Source organism: Rhinoderma darwinii, chromosome 2 (assembly GCF_050947455.1).
Source record: "Rhinoderma darwinii isolate aRhiDar2 chromosome 2, aRhiDar2.hap1, whole genome shotgun sequence".
Classification (NCBI taxonomy): domain Eukaryota; kingdom Metazoa; phylum Chordata; class Amphibia; order Anura; family Rhinodermatidae; genus Rhinoderma; species Rhinoderma darwinii.
Genome location: NC_134688.1, coordinates 12,710,975 through 12,726,084, shown reverse-complemented (window position 1 = coordinate 12,726,084; position 15,110 = coordinate 12,710,975).

Below are 15,110 nucleotides of genomic sequence, written 5' to 3'. Positions count from 1 at the left end.
GAATAACACCCCCATATTGTTACTGAATAATACCGCCACACCATAACCACATAGTGACTGAATAATACCCCCATACTGTTACTGAATAATACCGCCACACCATAACCACATAGTGACTGAATAATACCCAAATACTGTTACTGAATAATACCGCCACACCATAACCACATAGTGACTGAATAATACCCCCATACTGTTACTGAATAATACCGCCACACCATAACCACATAGTGACTGAATAATGCCCCCATACTGTTACTGAATAATACCACCACACCATAACCACATAGTGACTGAATAATACCCCATACTGTTACTGAATAATACCGCCATACCATAACCACATAGTGACTGAATAATACCCCATACTGTTACTGAATAATACCGCCACACCATAACCACATAGTGACTGAATAATACCCCCATACTGTTACTGAATAATACTACCACACCATAACCACATAGTGACTGAATAATACCCCCATACTGTTACTGAATAATACCACCACACCATAACCACATAGTGACTGAATAATACCCCCATACTGTTACTGAATTATACCGCCACACCATAACCACATAGTGACTGAATAATACCCCCTTACTGTTACTGAATAATACCACCACACCATAACCACATAGTGACTGAATAATACCCCCTTACTGTTACTGAATAATACCGCCACACCATGACCACATAGTGACTGAATAATACCCCCTTACTGTTACTGAATAATACCGCCACACCATGACCACATAGTGACTGAATAATACCACCATACTGCTACTGAATAATACCTCCACACCATAACCACATAGTGAATGAATAATACCACCATACTGATACTGAATAATACCCCATACTGTTACTGAATAATACTGACACACCATAACCACATAGTGACTGAATAATACCAGCATACTGTTACTGAATAATACCCCATACTGTTACTGAATAATACCGCCACACCATAACCACATAGTGACTGAATAATACCCCCTTACTGTTACTGAATAATACCCCATACTGTTACTGAATAATACCGCCACACCATAACCACATAGTGACTGAATAATACCCCCATACTGTTACTGAATAATACCGCCACACCATGACCACATAGTGACTGAATAATACCACCATACTGATACTGAATAATACCCCATACTGTTACTGAATAATACTGCCACACCATAACCACATAGTGACTGAATAATACCAGCATACTGTTACTGAATAATACCGCCACTCCATAACCACATGGTGACTGAATAATACCACCATACTGTTACTGGATAATACCGCCACACCATAACCATATAGTAACTGAATAATACCTCCACATTATAACCACATAATGACTGAATAATACCTACATACTGTTACTGAATAATACTGCCACACCATAACCACATAGTGACTGAATAATACCCCCATACTGTTACTGAATGATACCGCCACACCATAACCACATAGTGACTGAATAATACCCCCATACTGTTACTGAATAATACTGCCACACCATAAACCCATAGTGACTGAATAATGCCCCCATACTGTTACTGAATAATACCGCCACACCATAACCACATAGTGACTGAATAATACCCCCATACTGTTACTGAATTATACCGCCACACCATAACCACATAGTGACTGAATAATGCCCCCATACTGTTACTGAATAATACCCCCACACCATAACCACATAGTGACTGAATAATACCACCACACCATAACCACATAGTGACTGAATAATGCCCCCATACTGTTACTGAATAATACCGCCACACCATAACCACATAGTGACTGAATAATACCCACTTACTGTTACTGAATAATACCCCATACTGTTACTGAATATTACCGCCACATCATAACCACATAGTGACTGAATAATACCCCCATACTGTTACTGAATAATACCGCCACACCATAACCACATAGTGACTGAATAATACCCCCATACTGTTACTGAATAATACCACCACACCATAACCACATAGTGACTGAATAATACCCCCATACTGTTACTGAATAATACCCCCACACCATAACCACATAGTGACTGAATAATACCCCCATACTGTTACTGAATAATACCACCACACCATAACCACATAGTGACTGAATAATACCCCCATACTGTTACTGAATAATACCCCCACACCATAACCACATAGTGACTGAATAATACCCCCATACTGTTACTGAATAATACCACCACACCATAACCACATAGTGACGGAATAATACCCCCATACTGTTACTGAATAATACCGCCACACCATGACCACATAGTGACTGAATAATACCACCATACTGCTACTGAATAATACCTCCACACCATAACCACATAGTGACTGAATAATACCACCATACTGATCCTGAATAATACCTCCACACCATAACCACATAGTGACTGAATAATACCACCATACTGATCCTGAATAATACCTCCACACCATAACCACATAGTGACTGAATAATACCACCATACTGATAATGAATAATACCCCATACTGTTACTGAATAATACCGCCACACCATAACCACATAGTGACTGAATAATACCACCATACGGTTACTGAATAATACCGCCACACCATAACCACATAGTGACTGAATAATACCCCCATACTGTTACTGAATAATACTGCCACACCATAAACCCATAGTGACTGAATAATGCCCCCATACTGTTACTGAATGATACCGCCACACCATAACCACATAGTGACTGAATAATACCCCCATACTGTTACTGAATTATACCGCCACACCATAACCACATAGTGACTGAATAATGCCCCCATACTGTTACTGAATAATACCCCCACACCATAACCACATAGTGACTGAATAATACCACCACACCATAACCACATAGTGACTGAATAATGCCCCCATACTGTTACTGAATAATACCGCCACACCATAACCACATAGTGACTGAATAATACCCACTTACTGTTACTGAATAATACCCCATACTGTTACTGAATATTACCGCCACATCATAACCACATAGTGACTGAATAATACCCCCATACTGTTACTGAATAATACCGCCACACCATAACCACATAGTGACTGAATAATACCCCCATACTGTTACTGAATAATACCACCACACCATAACCACATAGTGACTGAATAATACCCCCATACTGTTACTGAATAATACCCCCACACCATAACCACATAGTAACTGAATAATACCGCCACACCATAACCACATAGTGACTGAATAATACCCCCATACTGTTACTGAATAATACCGCCACACCATAACCACAGAGTGACTGAATAATACCACAATACTGTTACTGAATAATACCTCCACACCATAATCACATAGTGACTGAATAATACCCCCATACTGTTACTGAATAATACCGCCACACCATGACCACATAGTGACTGAATAATACCCCCATACTGTTACTGAATAATACCACCACACCATAACCACATAGTGACTGAATAATACCCCCATACTGTTACTGAATAATACCACCACACCATAACCGCATAGTGACTGAATAATACCCCCATACTGTTACTGAATAATACCTCCACACCATAACCACATAGTGACTGAATAATACCCCCATACTGTTACTGAATAATACCACAATACCATAACCACATAGTGACTGAATAATACCCCCATACTGTTACTGAATAATACCACCAGACCATAACCACATAGTGACTGAATGATACCCCCATACTGTTACTGAATAATACCGCCACACCATAACCACATAGTGACTGAATAATACCCCCATACTGTTACTGAATAATACCCCCATACTGTTACTGAATAATACCGCCACACCATAACCACATAGTGACTGAATAATACCACCATACTGTTACTGAATAATACCTCCACACCATAACCACAGTGACTGAATAATACCCCCATACTGTTACTGAATAATACCTCCACACCATAACCATATAGTGACTGAATAATACCCCCATACTGTTACTGAATAATACCACCACACCATAACCACATAGTGACTGAATAATACCCCCATACTGTTACTGAATAATACCTCCACACCATAACCACATAGTGACTGAATAATACCACCACACCATAACCACATAGTGACTGAATAATACCCCCATACTGTTACTGAATAATACCTCCACACCATAACCATATAGTGACTGAATAATACCTCCACACCATAACCACATAGTGACTGAATAATACCACAATACTGATACTGAATAATACTGCCACACCATAACCACATAGTGACTGAATAATACCAGCATACTGTTACTGAATAATATCACCACACCATAACCACATAGTGACTGAATAATACCCCCCTACTGTTACTGAATAATACTGCCACACCATAACCACATAGTGACTGAATAATACCCCCATACTGTTACTGAATAATACCCCCACACCATAACCACATAGTGACTGAATAATACCCCATACTGTTACTGAATAATACCAGCACAGCATAACCACATAGTGACTGAATAATACCCCCGTACTGTTACTGAATAATACCTCCACACTATAACCACATAGTGACTGAATAATACCCCCATACTGTTACTGAATAATACCTCCACACTATAACCACATAGTGACTGAATAATACCCCCATACTGTTACTGAATAATACCACCACACTATAACCACATAGTGACTGAATAATACCCCCATACTGTTACTGAATAATACCGCCACACCATAACCACATAGTGACTGAATAATACCCCCCTACTGTTACTGAATAATACTGCCACACCATAACCACATAGTGACTGAATAATACCCCCATACTGTTACTGAATAATACCCCCACACCATAACCACATAGTGACTGAATAATACCCCATACTGTTACTGAATAATACCAGCACAGCATAACCACATAGTGACTGAATAATACCCCCGTACTGTTACTGAATAATACCTCCACACTATAACCACATAGTGACTGAATAATATCCCCATACTGTTACTGAATAATACCGCCACACCATGACCACATAGTGACTGAATAATACCCCCATACTGTTACTGAATAATACCGCCACACCATAACCACATAGTGACTGAATAATACCCAAATACTGTTACTGAATAATACCGCCACACCATAACCACGTAGTGACTGAATAATACCCCCATACTGTTACTGAATAATACCGCCACACCATAACCACATAGTGACTGAATAATGCCCCCATACTGTTACTGAATAATACCACCACACCATAACCACATAGTGACTGAATAATACCCCATACTGTTACTGAATAATACCGCCATACCATAACCACATAGTGACTGAATAATACCCCATACTGTTACTGAATAATACCGCCACACCATAACCACATAGTGACTGAATAATACCCCCATACTGTTACTGAATAATACTACCACACCATAACCACATAGTGACTGAATAATACCCCCATACTGTTACTGAATAATACCACCACACCATAACCACATAGTGACTGAATAATACCCCCATACTGTTACTGAATTATACCGCCACACCATAACCACATAGTGACTGAATAATACCCCCTTACTGTTACTGAATAATACCACCACACCATAACCACATAGTGACTGAATAATACCCCCTTACTGTTACTGAATAATACCGCCACACCATGACCACATAGTGACTGAATAATACCCCCTTACTGTTACTGAATAATACCGCCACACCATGACCACATAGTGACTGAATAATACCACCATACTGCTACTGAATAATACCTCCACACCATAACCACATAGTGAATGAATAATACCACCATACTGATACTGAATAATACCCCATACTGTTACTGAATAATACTGACACACCATAACCACATAGTGACTGAATAATACCAGCATACTGTTACTGAATAATACCCCATACTGTTACTGAATAATACCGCCACACCATAACCACATAGTGACTGAATAATACCCCCTTACTGTTACTGAATAATACCCCATACTGTTACTGAATAATACCGCCACACCATAACCACATAGTGACTGAATAATACCCCCATACTGTTACTGAATAATACCGCCACACCATGACCACATAGTGACTGAATAATACCACCATACTGATACTGAATAATACCCCATACTGTTACTGAATAATACTGCCACACCATAACCACATAGTGACTGAATAATACCAGCATACTGTTACTGAATAATACCGCCACTCCATAACCACATGGTGACTGAATAATACCACCATACTGTTACTGGATAATACCGCCACACCATAACCATATAGTAACTGAATAATACCTCCACATTATAACCACATAATGACTGAATAATACCTACATACTGTTACTGAATAATACTGCCACACCATAACCACATAGTGACTGAATAATACCCCCATACTGTTACTGAATGATACCGCCACACCATAACCACATAGTGACTGAATAATACCCCCATACTGTTACTGAATAATACTGCCACACCATAAACCCATAGTGACTGAATAATGCCCCCATACTGTTACTGAATAATACCGCCACACCATAACCACATAGTGACTGAATAATACCCCCATACTGTTACTGAATTATACCGCCACACCATAACCACATAGTGACTGAATAATGCCCCCATACTGTTACTGAATAATACCCCCACACCATAACCACATAGTGACTGAATAATACCACCACACCATAACCACATAGTGACTGAATAATGCCCCCATACTGTTACTGAATAATACCGCCACACCATAACCACATAGTGACTGAATAATACCCACTTACTGTTACTGAATAATACCCCATACTGTTACTGAATATTACCGCCACATCATAACCACATAGTGACTGAATAATACCCCCATACTGTTACTGAATAATACCGCCACACCATAACCACATAGTGACTGAATAATACCCCCATACTGTTACTGAATAATACCACCACACCATAACCACATAGTGACTGAATAATACCCCCATACTGTTACTGAATAATACCCCCACACCATAACCACATAGTGACTGAATAATACCCCCATACTGTTACTGAATAATACCACCACACCATAACCACATAGTGACTGAATAATACCCCCATACTGTTACTGAATAATACCCCCACACCATAACCACATAGTGACTGAATAATACCCCCATACTGTTACTGAATAATACCACCACACCATAACCACATAGTGACGGAATAATACCCCCATACTGTTACTGAATAATACCGCCACACCATGACCACATAGTGACTGAATAATACCACCATACTGCTACTGAATAATACCTCCACACCATAACCACATAGTGACTGAATAATACCACCATACTGATCCTGAATAATACCTCCACACCATAACCACATAGTGACTGAATAATACCACCATACTGATCCTGAATAATACCTCCACACCATAACCACATAGTGACTGAATAATACCACCATACTGATAATGAATAATACCCCATACTGTTACTGAATAATACCGCCACACCATAACCACATAGTGACTGAATAATACCACCATACGGTTACTGAATAATACCGCCACACCATAACCACATAGTGACTGAATAATACCCCCATACTGTTACTGAATAATACTGCCACACCATAAACCCATAGTGACTGAATAATGCCCCCATACTGTTACTGAATGATACCGCCACACCATAACCACATAGTGACTGAATAATACCCCCATACTGTTACTGAATTATACCGCCACACCATAACCACATAGTGACTGAATAATGCCCCCATACTGTTACTGAATAATACCCCCACACCATAACCACATAGTGACTGAATAATACCACCACACCATAACCACATAGTGACTGAATAATGCCCCCATACTGTTACTGAATAATACCGCCACACCATAACCACATAGTGACTGAATAATACCCACTTACTGTTACTGAATAATACCCCATACTGTTACTGAATATTACCGCCACATCATAACCACATAGTGACTGAATAATACCCCCATACTGTTACTGAATAATACCGCCACACCATAACCACATAGTGACTGAATAATACCCCCATACTGTTACTGAATAATACCACCACACCATAACCACATAGTGACTGAATAATACCCCCATACTGTTACTGAATAATACCCCCACACCATAACCACATAGTAACTGAATAATACCGCCACACCATAACCACATAGTGACTGAATAATACCCCCATACTGTTACTGAATAATACCGCCACACCATAACCACAGAGTGACTGAATAATACCACAATACTGTTACTGAATAATACCTCCACACCATAATCACATAGTGACTGAATAATACCCCCATACTGTTACTGAATATTACTGCCACACCATAACCACATAGTGACTGAATAATACCCAAATACTGTTACTGAATAATACCGCCACACCATGACCACATAGTGACTGAATAATACCCCCATACTGTTACTGAATAATACCACCACACCATAACCACATAGTGACTGAATAATACCCCCATACTGTTACTGAATAATACCACCACACCATAACCGCATAGTGACTGAATAATACCCCCATACTGTTACTGAATAATACCTCCACACCATAACCACATAGTGACTGAATAATACCCCCATACTGTTACTGAATAATACCACAATACCATAACCACATAGTGACTGAATAATACCCCCATACTGTTACTGAATAATACCACCAGACCATAACCACATAGTGACTGAATGATACCCCCATACTGTTACTGAATAATACCGCCACACCATAACCACATAGTGACTGAATAATACCCCCATACTGTTACTGAATAATACCCCCATACTGTTACTGAATAATACCGCCACACCATAACCACATAGTGACTGAATAATACCACCATACTGTTACTGAATAATACCTCCACACCATAACCACAGTGACTGAATAATACCCCCATACTGTTACTGAATAATACCTCCACACCATAACCATATAGTGACTGAATAATACCCCCATACTGTTACTGAATAATACCACCACACCATAACCACATAGTGACTGAATAATACCCCCATACTGTTACTGAATAATACCTCCACACCATAACCACATAGTGACTGAATAATACCACCACACCATAACCACATAGTGACTGAATAATACCCCCATACTGTTACTGAATAATACCTCCACACCATAACCATATAGTGACTGAATAATACCTCCACACCATAACCACATAGTGACTGAATAATACCACAATACTGATACTGAATAATACTGCCACACCATAACCACATAGTGACTGAATAATACCAGCATACTGTTACTGAATAATATCACCACACCATAACCACATAGTGACTGAATAATACCCCCCTACTGTTACTGAATAATACTGCCACACCATAACCACATAGTGACTGAATAATACCCCCATACTGTTACTGAATAATACCCCCACACCATAACCACATAGTGACTGAATAATACCCCATGCTGTTACTGAATAATACCAGCACAGCATAACCACATAGTGACTGAATAATACCCCCGTACTGTTACTGAATAATACCTCCACACTATAACCACATAGTGACTGAATAATACCCCCATACTGTTACTGAATAATACCTCCACACTATAACCACATAGTGACTGAATAATACCCCCATACTGTTACTGAATAATACCACCACACTATAACCACATAGTGACTGAATAATACCCCCATACTGTTACTGAATAATACCGCCACACCATAACCACATAGTGACTGAATAATACCCCCCTACTGTTACTGAATAATACTGCCACACCATAACCACATAGTGACTGAATAATACCCCCATACTGTTACTGAATAATACCCCCACACCATAACCACATAGTGACTGAATAATACCCCATACTGTTACTGAATAATACCAGCACAGCATAACCACATAGTGACTGAATAATACCCCCGTACTGTTACTGAATAATACCTCCACACTATAACCACATAGTGACTGAATAATATCCCCATACTGTTACTGAATAATACCGCCACACCATGACCACATAGTGACTGAATAATACCCCCATACTGTTACTGAATAATACCGCCACACCATAACCACATAGTGACTGAATAATACCCCCATACTGTTACTGAATAATACCGCCACACCATAACCACATAGTGACTGAATAATATCCCCATACTGTTACTGAATAATACTGCCACACCATAACCACATAGTGACTGAATAATACCCCCATACTGTTACTGAATAATACCCCCACACCATAACCACATAGTGACTGAATAATACCCCCATACTGTTACTGAATAATACCACCACACCATAACCACATAGTGACGGAATAATACCCCCATACTGTTACTGAATAATACCTCCACACCATAACCACATAGTGACTGAATAATACCCCCATACTGTTACTGAATAATACCACCATGCCATAACCACACAGTGACTGAATAATACCCCCATACTGTTACTGAATAACATCGCCACACCATAACCACATAGTGACTGAATAATACTCCCATACTGTTACTGAATAATACCACCACACCATAACCACATAGTGACTGAATAATACTCCCATACTGTTACTGAATAATACCCCCACACCATAACCACATAGTGACTGAATAATACCCCCATACTGTTAGTGAATAATACCGCCACACCATAACCACATAGTGACTGAATAATACCCCCATACTGTTACTGAATAATACCTCCACACCATAACCACATAGTGACTGAATAATACCACCATACTGTTACTGAATAATACCGCCACACCATAACCACATAGTGACTGAATAATACCCCATACTGTTACTGAATAATACCTCCACACCATAACCACATAGTGACTGAATAATACCCTCATACTGTTACTGAATAATACCACCACACTATAACCACATAGTGACTGAATAATACCCCCATGCTGTTACTGAATAATACCGCCACACCATAACCACATAGTGACTGAATAATACCCCCATACTGTTACTGAATAATACCCCCACACCATAACCACATAGTGACTGAATAATACCCTCATACTGTTACTGAATAATACCCCCACACCATAACCACATAGTGACTGAATAATACCCCCATACTGTTACTGAATAATACCTCCACACCATAACCACATAGTGACTGAATAATACCCTCATACTGTTACTGAATATTACTGCCACACCATAACCACATAGTGACTGAATAATATCCCCATACTGTTACTGAATAATACCGCCACACCATAACCACATAGTGACTGAATAATACCCCCATACTGTTACTGAATAATACCACCACACCATGACCACATAGTGACTGAATAATACCTCCATACTGTTACTGAATAATACCTCTACACCATAACCACATAGTGACTGAATAATACCCCCATACTGTTAGTGAATAATACCGCCACACCATAACCACATAGTGACTGAATAATACCCCCATACTGTTACTGAATAATACCTCCACACCATAACCACATAGTGACTGAATAATACCACCATACTGTTACTGAATAATACCGCCACACCATAACCACATAGTGACTGAATAATACCCCATACTGTTACTGAATAATACCTCCACACCATAACCACATAGTGACTGAATAATACCCTCATACTGTTACTGAATAATACCACCACACTATAACCACATAGTGACTGAATAATACCCCCATGCTGTTACTGAATAATACCGCCACACCATAACCACATAGTGACTGAATAATACCCCCATACTGTTACTGAATAATACCCCCACACCATAACCACATAGTGACTGAATAATACCCTCATACTGTTACTGAATAATACCCCCACACCATAACCACATAGTGACTGAATAATACCCCCATACTGTTACTGAATAATACCTCCACACCATAACCACATAGTGACTGAATAATACCCTCATACTGTTACTGAATATTACTGCCACACCATAACCACATAGTGACTGAATAATATCTCTATACTGTTACTGAATAATACCACCACACCATAACCACATACTGACTGACTAATACCACCATACTGTTACTGAATAATACCACCACACCATGACCACATAGTGACTGAATAATACCTCCATACTGTTACTGAATAAAAACCACTAAACAAAGACCAATATTTCCACCATATAGTGACCATACAGTCATAGATGCCAGATATACACCGGAGCTCTGCAGACGATATAAGTGATTACAGCCCGTTTAAATTCAGTGACTCACAGGTGATGTTTTCTCTGAATAGAGTCGTACACTTTATTTATTTTTCCTAATCCGACCCAGACCGCTGTGACGACTTATTCCAGCCACGACTCCTCTCTGCAGAATTTGACACAGACATGGTGGTTTCTCACTTTTCCAGCACCGTCCCCACCAGTACCCCATGCTCTAAACAAATCCACAGTGCCCCATATGGTAATAATAATCCCTCAGTGCTCACAATAAAAGTGCCTCATCAGTTACCGTGCCCCCACACAATAATAATGCCCTGTTTGTGCCCCCTGTAGATAGTTCTACGCACACAGCCGCCTGTAGAGAGTGCCGCGCAACACCCCCCTTTCCTTGTTGAGTGTGCCTCAGGGCTGCCGGAGCGGTAGCCTCCCACTACCGCTCGACCGCCGTGTGACCTGCTCTTAAATGTGAGTCACGTCAGGTAGAAGTGAGGTCGGTGTCGGACAGGAAGTGGACCAGTCCAGTCATCTGACCTCCCGTCACTACCGTGAGGTCATGTTACTCAGGAGTTTGAAAATATGCCCGCAGCCTACTCTTCCCTATGCACTGCGCATGTACATTTTGGCGCGTGAGCTGTACAACGTTCCGGGATAATGAGACTTTTTCTACCGGACACTACGTTGGACCGATGGGAGCCAATATACATACAGAATCATTATGGGGACTTGTCTACTGCAACGTGTATAAACCCTAAAGGAGTTCTACCCCGATCCCTTTAAATGGTGACTGCCACAATCTCTTGTCCGAGGCGGAATCTGGACGGGTTGTATATTAGGATATTTTACCCACAACAAGATTTCGGCACCTCTGTTAAAGATGCAGTAATACAATCTCCCGTGTGTTGCATTCAGGCCTCCTGCTCCAGTGAACACAAAAGCTTCTGGTTATAGAATAAACTCTTCCGTGTTCACTGAAGCAGGAGGACTTAATGTGACAGGGGAGATTGTATTACATTACCTCTAATACAGCCCCCCCCCCCCCCCCTGAGAAATTTCTAATAAACTCAGGATAGCAGAAGTGTTTTGCAACAAACCTTCAGCTGGGACAAGCATTAGGTCGATTCAAGTTTTTAGCCTCTGGATGTAAACAAGAATGTTCCAATTCACTGACCGCAAACCAGGATCTTGAAATGGTGAATTGAAACAACATATATTAGAATTATATCTGCATTAATTTTCTGCTAGACCGACACATCAGAAGATGACTTTTCAGTGTAAAATAGTGTAGTAGCCAGAGAGATGGTTGGATTTTTTTTTTTCTTATTTTCTATGTATACTAAGTTTTATAGTCCAACTAAACACAGATCGGCCGTAACATTAATATTGTATAGATCGCCCTCGTGCCACCAAAACAGCTCTAACCCACCAAGACATGGACCCCACAAGATCTCTGCAGGTCCCTGTGGTCTCTGGTACAAGACGTCTGCAGGTCCCTGTGGTCTCTGGTACAAGACGTCTGCAGGTCCCTGTGGTCTCTGGTACAAGACGTCTGCAGGTCCCTGTGGTCTCTGGTACAAGACGTCTGCAGGTCCCTGTGGTCTCTGGTACAAGACGTCTGCAGGTCCCTGTGGTCTCTGGTACAAGACGTCTGCAGGTCCCTGTGGTCTCTGGTACAAGACGTCTGCAGGTCCCTGTGGTCTCTGGTACAAGACGTCTGCAGGTCCCTGTGGTCTCTGGTACAAGACGTCTGCAGGTCCCTGTGGTCTCTGGTACAAGACGTCTGCAGGTCCCTGTGGTCTCTGGTACAAGACGTCTGCAGGTCCCTGTGGTCTCTGGTACAAGACGTCTGCAGGTCCCTGTGGTCTCTGGTACAAGACGTCTGCAGGTCCCTGTGGTCTCTGGTACAAGACGTCTGCAGGTCCCTGTGGTCTCTGGTACAAGACGTCTGCAGGTCCCTGTGGTCTCTGGTACAAGACGTCTGCAGGTCCCTGTGGTCTCTGGTACAAGACGTCTGCAGGTCCCTGTGGTCTCTGGTACAAGACGTCTGCAGGTCCCTGTGGTCTCTGGTACAAGACGTCTGCAGGTCCCTGTGGTCTCTGGTACAAGACGTCTGCAGGTCCCTGTGGTCTCTGGTACAAGACGTCTGCAGGTCCCTGTGGTCTCTGGTACAAGACGTCTGCAGGTCCCTGTGGTCTCTGGTACAAGACGTCTGCAGGTCCCTGTGGTCTCTGGTACAAGACGTCTGCAGGTCCCTGTGGTCTCTGGTACAAGACGTCTGCAGGTCCCTGTGGTCTCTGGTACAAGACGTCTGCAGGTCCCTGTGGTCTCTGGTACAAGACGTCTGCAGGTCCCTGTGGTCTCTGGTACAAGACGTCTGCAGGTCCCTGTGGTCTCTGGTACAAGACGTCTGCAGGTCCCTGTGGTCTCTGGTACAAGACGTCTGCAGGTCCCTGTGGTCTCTGGTACAAGACGTCTGCAGGTCCCTGTGGTCTCTGGTACAAGACGTCTGCAGGTCCCTGTGGTCTCTGGTACAAGACGTCTGCAGGTCCCTGTGGTCTCTGGTACAAGACGTCTGCAGGTCCCTGTGGTCTCTGGTACAAGACGTCTGCAGGTCCCTGTGGTCTCTGGTACAAGACGTCTGCAGGTCCCTGTGGTCTCTGGTACAAGACGTCTGCAGGTCCCTGTGGTCTCTGGTACAAGACGTCTGCAGGTCCCTGTGGTCTCTGGTACAAGACGTCTGCAGGTCCCTGTGGTCTCTGGTACAAGACGTCTGCAGGTCCCTGTGGTCTCTGGTACAAGACGTCTGCAGGTCCCTGTGGTCTCTGGTACAAGACGTCTGCAGGTC